This window comes from Populus euphratica, unplaced genomic scaffold, assembly GCF_000495115.2.
Source record: "Populus euphratica unplaced genomic scaffold, PopEup_1.0 scaffold697.1, whole genome shotgun sequence".
Taxonomy (NCBI): domain Eukaryota; kingdom Viridiplantae; phylum Streptophyta; class Magnoliopsida; order Malpighiales; family Salicaceae; genus Populus; species Populus euphratica.
The window spans coordinates 73621-88456 of record NW_011500569.1 but is presented as its reverse complement, the minus strand read 5'-3'; the positions used below and the strand labels follow the sequence as shown (position 1 = coordinate 88456).

At 32.4% G+C, this 14836-nt stretch overlaps 1 pseudogene; it reads right to left on the bottom strand.

Moving 5' to 3' along the window:
- Positions 1-250: 250 nt before the first annotated feature.
- Positions 251-7881, bottom strand: LOC105115434 (DNA ligase 1-like; annotated as a pseudogene).
- Between the last annotated feature and the right edge of the window lie 6955 nt (positions 7882-14836).

Genomic DNA, 14836 nt, shown 5'->3' with positions numbered 1-14836 from the left:
ACGCCATGCAACTCGGTTGGTGTTCAAATTGGAAAGCTTTCGCAAGCCTTGTTCAACAAGATTTAAAGGGCGGGCTTGTGCCTAGCATATTTGCGGGTGCTTCCCTCACAATGGACCAGGCTCTAGTAATCGACCAGCTGGGCAATCAGCAACAGTTTGATCAATGGTCGCATCTTGCACAATACCAGAAGGAATCATGCTGAGACAGACCTGTGAGTTCAATTTATTGAAACAAATCAAAAACGATTTAATCAACACGCAATCAGCTAGCCATATAACAAGTTGGATTGAAGATTACAAATAATTGAGAAATAATAACCTGTCATACCCGACCTCACATGATTAGAACATAATATATATTGCGGAAAGCATGACTAGGCTCACCTTCTCTAGTTTAGTAAATGCTTGTCTGCTTGCCAGCAAATTGAAACCAAGAATGAATTACAGCTGGCCATTCTTACAGAAAGAATCATTTGTGCACGAGTGAAATGAAAACATAAAACACAAAGCTACACTATTCCCGGAAAGTCAGCGTTACATGTTTCAGGCTTCAACCTCTTGACCCGCAGACTGTGTTTCATCTCTCTATGCTTCACCTTCATCTTCATTATCACCCTCGTCTGCTAGTTTGGTGAGCTCAGCTTGGATCACAAGCTTAATAGATGACTTTCTAGTTGTGAGATCTGTGTCAAATCGCCGAGCTGCAATGGGGCCAGATTACTTTCAGGCAACCACAAATAAAATACAAACATGATCTCTAAATTACAATAACAGAATTTAAGGCATATGTTGCTATTTCTTTTTAAACCTGGTACATCTTAAGAAATCTCCCAATCTAGACAAACCTTGACAGACCTATTGTCATTCAAGATGCGGTTCATTCTTACATGTGAACCACAAGGATCACTTTAATCACTGAAAGACAAACTACATATGCCTGCCTTTCTACAAATCTACTGTAAAATGGTAAAATTGTACATTATCTAGTCAATTTGTGGATGAAGCAAGCATGTTCGATCACAACTATAGAAACAAGACTAAGGGCTTGTTTATTTACTTGATCTGAGATGGCTCGCACTTTACATGCCATGTCAATTTGTCATAAGATTGCTTGTCATGGTATTTTCCAGATAAGAAGAAACACACTTTACTCATACCAATGAAAGTAATAAATACATACCAAGTAGCTTTAGAATATCAGTGAATGTAGCCTGCAAATAACAAATTACAGATTAGTTCTGGACAATTATTACATATTGAAATACAGAGATGGAGAAAATGACATTAGAATTCAATAAGATTTCTTTGCAGAAAATGATAGTTGCCAAGTTTGATCGCTAAGATCTAGCTGGTAAAAATGACAACCACAATAACTAGAGTCTTTTGTTTTGAACAATTAAGCAATCTTTCAAAACAGCAGAATATCATCAGTCACTATGTTTGTATCCAGCATGCTGTGTTTGTGGCATCTCTAATTGCTTATTATTAGCCTGTCACATCAATAGGAAGCAATGATATCAGATCTCACCGTGTTGAAATCCACCTTCTTAAGAGTTTCACATATCGCATCTCTAAGCTCATCATCACTTGGCATCAATTTGTTCTCTTTAACTTTAGCCTTTTCCTTCCCTTTTCCAACTTTTCTACCTTAACAAGTAAAAGAAAAAAGATTTTCATACGTCAGTGTAAAGGAAAACAATAGCACCACACATCAATTTCACAAGAGTACGATTGTCTTGATTAAATTCAAAGAAACTTCTATGATAGATTCAAAGGGTGAATTATAGCATTTACAGATATTATCATCTTCTGACCAAATAAACAACAGCAATCCATTTCCAAACGAGAACAATCAACTAAATAAATAATAGATCTAAAAAGGACATTACAGTCCGTAAAAGCCATAATTTAACAGATTTTTCACTGCATTACCATTTCCATTTCACAAGAAAATGGCGTTGTGGCAATTATTTTCTGTTACTTTCCAATATTCCAGCAATTTCCATTTTTACTTGTTCCCTTTACTTTTTTTATATCATCTTTTCAACTTTCACTACCTTTTCTACTTACCCACACCAAATTCTTAAAAAATCTCATGATTTTGAACCTAAATAAAATATAAAAAAATTTCATTGTTTATTTTAAAGTGAAAATATTATAAACTACAAGTTTGCAAGGTTGACAAAATATCCCAACTCTTTTACATTATTTACAAATAATCTCGTTGAAACTTCATATTCAACTAGCAAATGTTTTTTAGTTATATAATTTTATACCTGACTGAAGATTTATAGTGGCATTGATGTTATTTTTAAATGATTTTCAAAAGTTTGCTTAGCATCTCAAGTTTTGCCAATATTTTTAAATTTATATTACCTTGAACTTTGATTTCTTTGATTTCTTTGTTTCATTTTTTAATGCTTATATTGTACATGGATCTTGTTATTATTAAACAAATTTTCAGTTTTATGGAGATGAATATTTTCTTACACAACCACAAGTTGCAATGAACATTATTTGTTGCGTTATAATATGTAGTTAAACCACTGGAAGTTTTGTTATCATGCTTATTTAGTAAAATTATTAAAACTATGTGATTTACTATAAATTTTCTAAGAGTTGCAAAAAGATTCTTAACTGCAACCATTATTTTATACCTGTATTATTGCAACCACATATTAAAACCATGATGAACAAACAATAAGGAAATTTACCTGTGTTTTCCTTGGAGGTAGATTTCTTTGAAGGCAAGTGTTTCTCCTTTGATACCTTTTCAGTTTTCTTCTTCATTGGGGAAACCTTTGGACTTGCATCACTATCCTCATCAGAAAGAATGTGTTTTGATGAAGATTTTTTAGGCGTTCTTTTCACTGATGGACTGGACTTGTGGGAGACAGAGATTCTGGTTTTAGCTTTTCCATAAGGTGCTTTTTTTCTCAATGATGTCGCGGACCTCTTTTTGCGTTTTCCAGAGTTTTCTTCAGATTCTTCTACAGATTCATTTTTCTCCTCACTTTCAGAATGTTCAGAAATTTCAGCATCATATTTTTCTAGAACACCATTTTCATTTTGCTCTTCTACATTTTCTTGTTCCTGTTCTTCTTCTTCTTCATCTTCCTCTACTTTCTCTTCTTCTGAATTGTCTTCTGTATCAGATGTACTCTTTTTATCTCTCCTCTTGGAATTATCAGCAGCCTTTCTTCGACTCTGCAAAACAACCCACACCCTTTTAAAAAGGGAAAATAATATAAACACTCTAGAGGCACAAAGGGATTCAAGCTGTTGTAAAATTGTGCAACCTATCAGATTCTTCTAAAGCAGTAGAATTGCACAAACAGCAATTCAACAGCTTTTCTGTGAAAGGCTTTCACAAACAGAATACAAGATACGTATGTCACATGACACCAAATTTCAAGGAGCATCACAGTTGCACCCCCCCCCCCCCCCCCCCCCCCGGCAAGCATGTACTTAGAGCCAACTGGGTACACAATAGGTAACCTTGACATACACAACGACCAACGACTCCGCAATCTTGCAAAGCTTCTAGATGTGATTCCACATTGACCGAATCACAAAGCACACTTAAAACAAGAGAAATTATACCTTAGCTGAACATTTCAACGGTGTGCTCCCAGATGTTGAACTTTTGGCCACTCTCTTGCGCTTTTTGCTCACTTTTTCCTGACAGCCAAATAAACATCAAAACTCAAATAGATGTCATGGCAAAGGAATTCAATTTGCAACAACCGAACTTCATAGGAATGGAGGATAAAGGTCAACAAACCTTCTCTTTTTCAGCAAGCAAATCACTGGTTGTAGCATGGGGGACCACCAAAAAATCTAACAGCTTCGTAACAACATCTTCCTGTACGTGCATTTTAAGACCACTGTAGTAGCATATTTAACTAAACTTAACAGAAAGAACAAGCCCTGACATTTAGGGATAGGGCTCAATAGAAGAAAGAAACTACAATGTTGTTTGCAAAATCAACACCAATGCATCCCTCAAACAGCAGGATTTGTAGGTTCACATAATGCTAGATTGTTTGCGTGCACGCTCATTGGCACACAGAGACAGAAGCAATGTTGATTAGAAAATCTATAATTCACAAGGCTAAACCATGATTTTCTAATCAATGACAATTCTATGGTTAATCAAATTACATATTAACAAAATTATACCATTAACAAAGTTAGAAATAACTTGGAAAAATCCCTTCCCCATGCACAGCATCAAGGAAGCAGTGTAGATATCTAAATTAACTGATTTATTTCCTCATAAATGGTGGATGAAGGAATAATTGTCTGAGCTAGAGAGATCAGAAAATCGTGGAGAGCAAGAATCAATCCTTGGACCACATGAGCTGAAACCTAACAAACAACAGTGATTAACTCACCTTCTTTGTAGTGACCTTGGTAATTGGTATGTCAAGCACATCACAAAATTCCAACAGCTTCTCTTTATTACACTTGTCAAATTTTTCTTTCACTTTACTCTTTTCTTTCCCCTAAAATAATTATAGAAGACAATAGTGATCAGTGTTTCAGAAGACTAACATGGTACAAGTAACCAAGGAGTTAATGACAGAGATAAACAAAATTCTTAAAACCTTCTAAAATTCTGCATTTAAAATTAGCACTTGTACAGAAAAAGAATAATCATCTATATCTCAAAGTGATTTTTTCACCTCATTTTGATGCCACACAAAACCAGAGAACCGGGATATATTACTCTTAATCTGCAATGCCTGCAAAAACAAGGAACTGAAATTGCATAAAGAAAAATAAACCCCGGTTGTTCCATTCCAGAAACAATGAATAAGAACCCAGTTTATATTTGTGTTCAACATCCTCCAAATCAAACACAAGGGAAAGGCGAGAAAGACAAGATCACAGCAAGAGCAAATAAGAAATTAAAGAGCAATCAGATTACCTTTCCTCTCCTTCCAAAGAGAATTGTATGAAGCAGTTTGAATGTATCATTAGCCTTCCTTCTTGATAACTTGAATGCCACTGTAGAGAACATTTTCAGGGATCATTTCCATCACCCATTGCTCTGCATGGATATGTTCAACACACCCACTATAAAATGAAAGATTTATGAAAGAGATATTCCCTTATTCTTCAACCACTCTCGTAACAACCATTCATGTAAGAAACAATTGCTACAAAGAGAAAAGAAAAGAAATAACATAGTTTACAAGTTTTGGAAAAAAATCACAAGGCTAAACCAAGAGGGAAGAGGGTGCATGGGAAAAGTAAAGGATGACAAAAGAATGTACTAAATATAAAAATAAGAAAAAGTCACGTTGCAACTTTTGGATCATGCCATCCAGAGTAGACCAGAGTAGAACTCGGATAAGAATGTACTAAATATAAAAATAAGAAAAAGTCACATTGCAACTGGATCCTGCCATCCAGAGTAGAACTCGGATGGCTACCATCCCCATTGAATGCCATTCTAGATAGCATGATCCAAAGAATAGCATTCAAGGGGCATGGTGGACATCCTGTTAACTCTGGTTTACACATTTAAAAGTCATATATTACACCACAACAAAAACGATATCCTGAGTTTTTCACGTGCACAAAATCTAACTATTTATTATAGAATCAGAAGTCAAAACTACCTCCAAATCAATATGTAGGTAAAAATATAGGAGTACTAATGAAAATTGGAGACAATATATAATCAATTTACAACCCTCCAAGAGGAAGACAATAAAAATTCAAAACAGCTGAACACGTAGTTTAACCTTCAGACATCAATTAAAATGTCAACAACAAATGTATAGACATAAATTGAGAACTTTCTACTATTACAATGAAAAGGCCTATAATCCCAATAGGATGAAACTTAGGTTAAAAAGAAATTGGATATCCAAGGTACAACAGAATCAATACTGCACAGTAAACAGTTTCAAGATCATCAACTTTCATTTAATATATATGTTACACCAAAAAGAGCACAAGCAAAACAAGAAATTTTCTGACAGCATCAAAATTGAAATTCAAGATAAGAAGGAATTCAGAAATAAAAGATGGACCATACCATTAGGTATATCTTTAAGTGGGATTCCTCGGCCCTGCATTTTTAACATAAACGAAGTATAAATTAAATTCCCCAGATGACATGCATTAAAAATTTGTAAACTGAAAATGCAATAGAAAAACACCTTTTCAATCTGGAATTCTTTGACAGCATCTTTGTCAACAGTTGCCACCAGCCTTTCAACAGATTTTCTTTCACGCTGTGGCCTATCAAAAGTAGGAGTCCTTGGCTCCGGCTCCTCCTTCTCTTCCATTACCTTCTTCATTTCAGCTTTCCTCCCACCAATCTTCCTTTTCCTCCCATCAATCTTCCTTTTTCCACGTTGCTTTGATCGTTCCCCATCCTCCTCCTCCAACTTTTCTTCTTTCTCCTTGGATCCACCATCCTTCTCCTCCACCTCTTCTTTCTCCTTGGACACATCAACCTTCTCCTCCACCTCCTCTTTCTCCTTGGACACATCAACCTTCTCCTCCACCTCCTCTTTCTCCTTGGACACATCAACCTTCTCCTCCACCTCTTCTTTGGCTTCCTTCTCCTTTCCTTCCATCTCTTCATCTACTTTGGGTTTGATTTCTTCTTCCATTGTTTCAGTTCTTCCTTCTTCTAACCCATCTTCTTTGTCTTTGCTTTCCCTTTCTTCAGTCACCTTGGGGTCTTCATCCATCCTTGCAATCTCAACTTTCTCGCTATCATTTTTGTCTTCTTCAATTTCTTTTATTCCATTATTTTCCTCTGTTTTTTCAGTCATAACGTCATTGGAATTCTCTTTTGCAGGAGCACTAGTCCCATTTGCCGTTACCTCTGGAACTTTGGTCTCTTTTTCTTCCTCGCCCATTTGTTTTGCGTAGACAGAAAAAGGCTGCATTCAGGGGGGAAATCATATTGAATAAGAAGGTCACGATTAACAAGTACCAAATGAAGAAAGCCAAGAAAAGCACACAAGTCCGAATGCACATAGGGGAAATCGAAACATGGCACAATTTTAAAAAAAGTAAGCCAAAAAGTCCATTTGAAAGAAGAAAAGTGGCAACTTTCCTCTGAAGGAAACAAGGAATAATAAAACAAATTTAGAGAAAACCCAAAACACGAGATTTACAACAAAAAAAAAAATCCAGTCGTATTGGTTAAAAAACCACAGATCTTTTAAATATATTTGTCGTATTGTTTTTTTTTTTAAAAAAATGGAAGTCGAAATTATGCCAAAGTTACTTTCTTAAGCTCAATTAAGCAGAAATTCCAGGAATTCAAGCTCCGTAGTCTTTGTGAATTAAAGAAACAAAAAACCTAAATTAAAACATCGACAATTTCCCTTAATTTCCAGCACTTTCACAGAAACCAAAGGCAACATACAAATTCAATTACATGTCAGAACGAAACCCAAAAATCAAGAGTCAAACTTCACAAAAAAGAACCCTAAACAGCAGTTAAAAAGACACTCTCGCATAACAAGAAAGAGCAAAATTGACGAGTATTGTTCATAACAGACATGAAAATGAAGAGAATAGAAACTTACAGTGATTTATTATTACTCTAATTTGTTGATTCGATAGGATTGCTTAGCTTATAAAATTAAACTCCTTGACTTGGAACACATTCTCCTTCGATTTCGAAATGGGTGTCTTGATTATTTTTTATTTACATCTCGGACTCAAAATCCGGATTGAAAATGTAGTTGAATGCCACCCAGGATGAAACTGTCAGATTATGGGAACTGATGGATGGATGGCTCTGATTCTATTATATCTTTCAGTGTATTGGATTTTACGGTCCTGATTTGATATTCAAATGCACACACTACGGTTGCCTTGGTTGAGCAGATGAGCCTGGGGAGACAAGACAGTTTTTGTGTTTGTTTATGAGAAGCATGCATAATTTTTTGCCTTTGTGATAGAGACAGGATATCATAAAATATTGTAATTAACTGTTTTGCTGTTACATAATTATTTTTAAAATAAAATGTTTTCTAAAGGTTCTTTTTTCATTTTACTATTTAACATATTTTTTTAAAAAAATATATAATTTAAAAATTCATATTATAAATTCATCCTATTAATTTTTTTCAAGATGATATTTAAAAAAAAAATTATATTTTTTTTTTATTGTTAAAGCAACCTCATAAAAAAATATATACACACAATATCACTCACCCATAACTTTATATATCAACTTTAAATTTTTAATAATTTTTAAAATATATTTTGTCATTAACATTTCATATTATATCAACTCTTTCAGAGACTCTACATCAAACATCCTTTCTTCAAGTTTCCAACATGTATATTGTACTATGAATATACCAAAACTAGTATATATCAACACTGAATAATAATTTCTTCTAACCTTCTCAACAATCACTAAAAATATCCAAAATAAAATAAATGTTTTGAATTTAGAATAATATTTTGTTCTAAACAAAAATTATTTTAGAAATAATTTTTACAATGACAAAAACTCAGATAAACAAACTTGAATTTTCAAAAATTTCTTCCAACAAAGACAAAAAATCCAAAAACAATTTTATGATTATGTTGCATTACATAAAGTATAAATACTATTCTTTAATTGGTTCGAATTACATTATGCATCTGAACATCATATTGTATATCTATTTGCATCCATTAAACATGCATGTCCTATCACAACTCGTTTAAAAACACAAGTATAGAACCTCACAAGTGGACTATTAGTTGAGCCTAAATATCTACCCTTAAGAAATATCTAAATCACCCATAACAGCTAGACTGTAAATGCAACTCCCTATAAAATACCCAGTGATGACACTCTTTCAAACACCAAACACATTATCCACCAAAACAACTTTACAAACACCAACCTCAATACCTTAGGTAAACAGCTTACTAGACTGGAAAAACAAATACAAAGATCCATTACCAGTTTGATTGATATGAAAACCTTAATCGACCTAAAACTAAAAATCTCAATCTTTAAAACTTACCAAGTTACCAAAACAAGCTAAAAACAAATCCAAGAAAATCAAACAGATTTCTTTAAAGCCATTAAAACACACTTACAACACCTTGACAGTTCATCTCTAATTATTCCAGACACACCACAAACAACCAACTCATCTACATCCACAAATCAAGTCAATACACTCCAAAAAAGCCCTATATAAACTTTTGATGAAAATGCTTTTCAAAAACCACCTCTTAAGTTAAACAAACTCACTTGGCAAGGTTCCAAAACCATCATTACCCTAAACACATCCTTACTTTCTAAACCACCTATCTTCAACCAACATAAATACAATGCCTCCTCCCTTTATGAATGGAACATCGATGGAATGTCTGAGTACAACATCTTAAACACTCTCCAACAAATGAATATGGCAACTAACGCTTACAAAACCCAAATAGGAACCCCTGATAAAGCCATAGTCGAACTTCTTATCGCTGGTTTCTCTTGCCAATTAAAAGGATTGTGGGATTGCCATCTCACTAAAACCGACCACCTATATATTTTAAGTTCCTTCTATATGAAGACTAAACACCCATCCTTGACCCATCAAGAAACACTATCTCAAATGCTGTGTCAACATTTATCCTCACAATCTTCTTATATTTTGTCGAAGACTCTTCACATTTGAAAGATAAAAATACCAAACTTCTTTCCAACCTTAGATGTAAGAAGCTTAGTGATTTTCAATGGTATAAAAACACATTCCTCACTTGTGTTATGCTCAAAGAGGATTCAAACTAGCCCTTTTGGAAAGAAAAGTTCCTTGCAGCCTTACTTATTTTTTTAGGAGAAAAAGTCAAAAACAAAATCAAGGACACCTTTACAACAAAAACCATACCATATGACCAACTTATATATGGTGAACTTGTGAGCTTCACCCTAAAAGAAAGTCTTAAGATCTGCCAAGATCTTAAACTCCAAAAACACTTGAAGTAGAAAATGAAACATATCAGGTAAGAACTTAGTAGTTTCTATCATTAGTTTGACCTTTCCACTAAAAAGCCCTCTTGTAATGGAAACTATTTAAAACTCAAAACTAAGCCTTCCTATAAAAGATCATCCCATAAATACCATAAATAATTTTACTCTAAATCAGAACAAATGTACTACAAAAAACCTATAAAAAGTTTAACGACAATCACAAACCCTCTCAAACTAAACCTAAAAAACCCTTTGACCTTAAAACAATTACATGCTACAAATGTGGATAGAAAGGACATGCGTCTCATTTCTACAAAATCAATACCAAACTCCATGAACTCGAAATCAATGAAGACATCATAAACCAAATACAAAACCTCTACATTAAAACCTCAAATAATAATTCCTTTCCTTAAGATACTTATGAAGAAGACTTTCAAATTAATGAATTAGCAACTTCCAGTTCTAATTCAGACACCTCTACAAACTCCAAAAAAACTAATGTCTTAACCAGAGATCAAGAATTCATTATTGAAGTTATCAAAAGACTTGATGACTGACAAGTACAAAAAACGTATTTAGACAAACTATTGAATAACTTCAATAAACCTAAAACCTTCTTGTCTTAACCTCTAAACCATCATGTCTTACAAACAACCAGTACAAACACTTATGACCTTACAAAAATTCTCAGTAGAAAGAAATCCAAAATCTCAGTTATTATCCCAAAACTACATTATGAGATTAAAACCTTTAAATCTGAGTTACAAATCTTGAAAGAAGCTCAACAAAAAGACTCCACCATCTTACAACATCTTCTATCCAACATTAAGAGCTAGTCCAAGTCTAAACTAAAAGAACCAGAAGACCATACTGATAAGTCTTATACAGTACATCATGTATTTATAAACATTAAGCATATTCTTGATGATTTCTTAAATGTGTTAACCCAAATATCTTCTAAAAAATATTTGATCAAAATCACCTTAGTCTTTTTCAGATGTTTTTCAACTAGACACTAATATAGGTGCCAATTTAAACTGCATCAAAGAAGGCGTAGTTCTAAAATAATTTTTTACAAACTACCTCTGAAAAACTCTCTACTGCTAATAATTTAAAATTGCATATTGCAGGCAAAGCCTAAGCCTTTGTTTTCAACAAAGGCATTTCTCTTAAAACATTCTTTGTAGTTACAAAAGATATAAATCATACTATCATTCGTGGCACTCCATTCATCGATATAATCACCCCATACAAAGCACATCATGATTATATTACCTCCAAAATCAATAACATCAAACTTGTTTTTCCATTTAATTAAAGCATGCTCTAAACATACCTATCATATTAATGTAATGATTCGTGAAAATTAATTTCATTTACATGATTTACAAAACTATGTTTCTTTCTGTCATATCGACAAATAATTACAAAACTTTGTTCTATAAAAAAAATCACTGATTTACAAAGTAAGATCGAACAACAAATCTATTCAGACTTACCCAATGCTTTTTGGAAAAGAAAATAACATGTTGTTAATCTTCTTTATGAGGATACTTTTTCATAAAAACATATACCTACAAAAGCAAGACCTATTATACACACACACACACACACACGTAATATTAATTGTATACTACTTTAGCTTTAAAGGTTCTTTACAAGGCTAGAAAGAACTTTACAAATGATATAATTGTGCCTTTATATTTAGGAAAATCATGAAAAAAACTAAAAGACTAGTTGGGTACTTCCACCACATATATGCTTAGTTTAAAGATCCATTATTTCCATGGTACATTCCAAGAAAATGTTAAATTAGAAATTTCATATTATAATGTAATTGCGTCTGCAGTTTTACAGCAATAATCATAATTCTCAATTCGATAATTGATTGGGCAAAAAATTTACCCAAAGTTTCCTTGAATATTGTTCTATGTTGGAGTAAATTTTTAGGTCAATCGGAATTATGAAGGTCTTGCGAAATAAGTCAAAATAGGTTGAATGAATTTTGTTATTTATTTTCTTTTGACTTGTAAACTTCCTGTTTGGCAAGAATCATTTTTGTAAAAGGATGTAACAACTTGTTTTGAAGATTTCTTAGTTTTACAATGATATTAAATAAGCTAAAACATAATTTTTAATTGTGGTAAGAATTCATTAATGTTTTAAATTGTTTTCTTATAAAGATTTCTTATTTATCCTAGCTACATAAGAAAAGAATGGTTGGTGGTATTTTGAGGAGTTTAATGATAAATTAGTTAGCTTTTTTGGGAGAGTTTTTTAACCTTAAAATGAAGGTTAAAGGGAGATAAGCTTATTTTAGGTATCTAAAAGTGGTAACAAAGATCCTAGTGTTTTTAGGATGAAAATTAAATTCATGACATTATTTAAACTAATTAATTTATCTGTCTTAGGTTATTTTGTTTAATTAGGTTCAATAACTTTAGTTTACAAGTTAAATTTTTTATTTTTATTTTCTTCATGTTTGAACTTAGTTAACATACTTTGGGTTTATTATGAGTAGGTAAATGCTAGCCCACAAGTTTTGGGTCCATCAAGATTATTAGTTGAACTATTATTTAAGGTTTTGTAACCTAAAATCTTCAGCAACTATGAATTTATAAAATAAATTTGTGTCTTGCGTAATAGAACATGTTTTCTTCGCTAGGACAAAGAACAAATTTGATTTATCAAATATTAACTGGCTTCATAGAGTCTTCCCTATTTTTCTTATTAGTGTATTGATATTTGTTGGGTGGATTTTTTTATTCCAATAGTGTTGGTGCCTCGAGAGGTCTTTATGGTGTCACAACCCAATCAAACATGATTTCTTAGCTTTTCAAGAGTTATATCATCTTTATTGTGGGTTCCTTAACCAGATGATCAAAAGGTCCATATCATTTAGTATCAAAACTTGGCTCTATTAATTAGGTTATATCCTTTTGTTAATTTTAATTTTTTTTCCTCTTATCCCTTATCAAATTTACTTGTTTATATCCATATTTTTATTAGAGGTTAGTTTTCTCTAATCCTTAGTGTCCTTTTATTTTCTTTATCGTTATTAACATTTTTTTAGGGTTTGATATCAAAAAAGAGAAAGGATTGGTCAAATATGTTTTGTTCTTTATCCAGTTTGAAAACTTAGAGTAAAAAAAAAATATAAAGAGAGTATTACAATTAAGATTACATATATTCTAATAAGGTATTATACTAAAAAAAAAAGATCTATCAAAGGGAGAGGAGCAAACATATTGATGTTTTTTTATGAAGAATGCAAAGATCTGTCTCGTAAGTTTGGGGTTTTATTGAGTGAATTTGATAATTTAAACAAACTATTCTATGAATAGAAAGCTTTAGAGAAAGGGAGGAGCAACAATATTGAAATGATAAAAGATGAAAGATAAAGGCTACTATGTTCATATAAAATTATTGGAGGCGAGTGTTTGTAAGGAAAAAACTTTGAAGGCTTAAACAAAAGGCTTATGAAACATCCATTATATCTATTAGTGATTTGAGAATGAATTATCTTGAAGAGAAAGAGAATAATACGAGCCAAAAAAAGGGTTAAACTAGGAATTTTATATTCTAACGTAATTATGTCTATAGTTTAGTTTTACGACAATAATTATAATTCAACAGTTAGATCAGGCTAAATCTTTACCCATAGTTTTCTAGAATATTGTTATATATTAAAGTAGATTTTTAGGTCAATCAAAGTTCAGCAAGACCTTGCGATATAGGTCAGAACAAGTTGAATGACTTTTATGTATATTTAGTTAAATATTCATTAATATTAGAGTTAGGAATATTATAGGTAGACCATTGATGACATAACACAACAAACCTTTAGCAATTTAAGATAAAAACAACAATGCAGCTTACCCTAGATAGGTTATTTTAGGGGTGATAGTATCTTCCTTTTGTAAAACCAGTCATATATCATAAAATTCTTATTGACTAGTTAGAGTTTTTTAATGATCATAATACTAAGTAGTGACTCCTTAAATCAAACATTTACCTATAAAAAAAGATGTTAAATATATATTCCTTTCTTTTTTTAGGTCATCATAATGTCGGGTAGTGACAAGGGTATTAAATTCACTTTCAACTTTTAGTCTTTAATTTGCACAATACACATCTCATATACATCATCAATATCTATGGTTTTTGCTAAAGGAGTTGATTAATACTTAAAAGTGTATTTTTATCAAGGTTTTATATCATCATTTTGCACTTGAAGTATCAATAACTCCTTAACTAAAACATGTTTTATAATAACATATCTAATAATATAAGATACCTTTAAGTTGTGGTAAATGGTCGTTTTAAATGCAGGTCTATCACATAAGTGAAAGGATTGATTGATGAGTTTAAGAACTGAAATTGAAAGGACAACAAAGAGATGGCTAAACTCTGAAAAGAGATGTCGGTGCAGTCCAAACCGGAACATTATTTGATAATTAGGTCACATCTAGAGTTGTAGATCTCAGATTTAGGTCTACTTTATATGGATGGAAAGGTAAGACATAGGCCTACAACTTTCATATAGAGCCTAAGATTTAAAAAGACCATTTTCAAGTTCAAATTGGAGCAACAACAAAGAAGTCCGAATCTGTCCTCCAACTCGAGTACTGTTTAGTGTTTAGCCCATATATGGAGTTATAGAAGTCCAAATGATATCAGTTTTTTATATAAGAAATCTGAGACAATTTCATACAACTTTCATGTTTTGAAGTGGTTCCAATTTTGACGTTATCAGTGACGTTTTGGGCAGACAAGAGAAGACAAGGATTGTCACCAAATCAAGAGTTGGCCACCCACTCATCAATTAGACATCAAATCAATAGTTCCCAATTTTGGCCTATAAAAGGAGGCATTTGCCAT